The sequence below is a fragment of the Octopus bimaculoides genome, chromosome 7 (assembly GCF_046866305.1).
Source record: "Octopus bimaculoides isolate indiv1 chromosome 7, ASM4686630v1, whole genome shotgun sequence".
In the NCBI taxonomy this organism is placed as follows: domain Eukaryota; kingdom Metazoa; phylum Mollusca; class Cephalopoda; order Octopoda; family Octopodidae; genus Octopus; species Octopus bimaculoides.
Window position 1 is genome coordinate 27,930,952 of NC_142934.1, and position 2,225 is coordinate 27,933,176.

Consider the following 2,225-nt stretch of genomic DNA (forward strand, 5'->3'; position numbering starts at 1 on the left):
GGAGCTGGAGGTCCATGATTGCCAATGCCTGTAGGTACAGCACATAAAAAAGAGGAGTGTAATTCAGTAGTTTTGGTCTGCTGTAATTGTCTAGTTATTTGGGTTTCATGCTTGGTCAAAAGAAATTAATCTCTCTCTTTCTTTCTCTCTCTCCCTCCCTCCCCCCTCTCTCTCTTCATAAAAGCTATGAAATGATTTTTGCTGACACAAGATTTATTTAGCTGTAGAATTTTTTGCTGAGCAGGCAATAGGTGTTATTTGAATTGTGATTTGTATTTTCTGTTTTGTTGGAGGTTGTGGTAGGGTGGGATTAGAGGGCAGAGGTGTTTGGGCAGAGAAATCATTCAGATTTTGCTTGCTTACAAGAAATTCCTGTAAAACAACTCTTGCTTCACCTCATTGTGTATGTTCGTGTGTGCACATATGCATACATACATATGTCTTTGAATGTGCGCAGGTTTGTATTTGTCAGAATATATCATATATTTGTGAGTTTCTGTTACACATATCAATGAAAACAGCCTTCTGCTTTCAGTGAATTTTGTCATAGTTGATGATACTGTAAAATTTTTGCATATATTATCCAGGAAACTGACTTAAGCTTTCCATGCCAGTGATTACATTGTGATTCTGAGAATTAAAAATACTTGAGCAAAAATTTAATAATAGTTAAAACAGAAATTACTCATGCATGCATTGTCTGAAATATACCACTACTTGTTATGTTTCTAAGTCTTATAGGGTGATTTCAATAAAAGAATAGATAACACATTTAACACATGTAATAAAAAATGAAAGAAAATAACTACTGTCCTAGTATGAACCAACAAAGGAACTACCAAAATGAAGGCAGCAGAAGGAACATTATAAACAGCTTCAACTCAGCAGATCAGTAGCAACCTAACCAAACAATAACAAAACAATACATGAGTCATATAGAGGTGGATCTGGATATAAGGAAGAAGTAATAGTAGTAATTGTTTCAGATTTTGGTACAATGCCAACACTTTAGGGGAAGATGTTAGTACTTTATTTTAGGGACCCTGAACTCAACTGGAAGAAATGCCATTAATGATACTGGTTTGCTGCCTTATAAAAAAAAAAAAAAATCTACTTCAGGCACAAGGCTTGAAATTTTGTGGGGAGGTGGTAGTCAATTACATTGACCCCAGCTGGTATTTATTTCATCAACTGTGACAAGATGAAAGGCAAAGTCAACCTCAGTGGCATTTGAACTCAGAATGTAAAGACAGATGAAATGCCACTAAGTGTGCTAAATAATAATGATTTCAAATTTTGGCACAAGGCTAGCAATTTCAGGGAAAGTGTAAGTCAGTTACATCAACCCCAGTGCTCAAGATTGAAAGGCAAAGTCAACCTCGGTGGAATTTGAACTCAAAATGTGAAGATGGATGAAATGCCACTAAGCATTCTGCCCAGTGTGTTAATGATTCTGCTAGCTTGCCATCCTAAATAATAATAATAATCAATTAGAGGAGCACAATATGTAATAATAAATGCAGATTAAGATTACTAATAATAGTTTCAAATTTTGGCACAAGGCCAGTGAGTTCATGGGAGAGAGAAAGTCGATTACATTGTCTCCAGTGTTCAACTACTAGTTATTTTATCTACCCCGCAAAGATAAAAGGCAAAGTCAGTCTTGGTGGAATTTGAACTCAGAATGTAAAAATAATGAGATGCTGCTAAGCATTTTGTCCTTAATGGCTTCTTTTAAATAATGGGGTTGATTTGTTACATTGGCAGAAAGCCATAGATTTGCAGGCAGGAAAGTATAGTTAATTGAATCGACTCTGTTAATTAGTTGATACTCTGAAGTGATGAAAGTAAAGTCAAATCTTGTTGGAATTTAAATTCAGAATTGCATTTAAGTTGGCATTGGAGCTCCATGCAGTTCTGTGACTTGTTGAACCCTGTCAAAGTATCCAATTCATGCCAACATGGAAGACTGGCATTAAATGATGGTGAACAACTAAAACATTACACATTGTCAAACTTGAGAAAATGAAAAAAATAGGTTATGTTGTGTGGTGATTGCATAAATGGAAGTGTTTATGAAATTTGTAAACAGGATAGGCAGAGTGTTTGACATTTTTGAAAAGAAATACTGGAATAAATGACTTAATTTTCTGTGGCATTAATTATAGCTAAATACTTCATATTAGAATGCATCTATTTAAGGCTAGATACACATGATGTAAGGG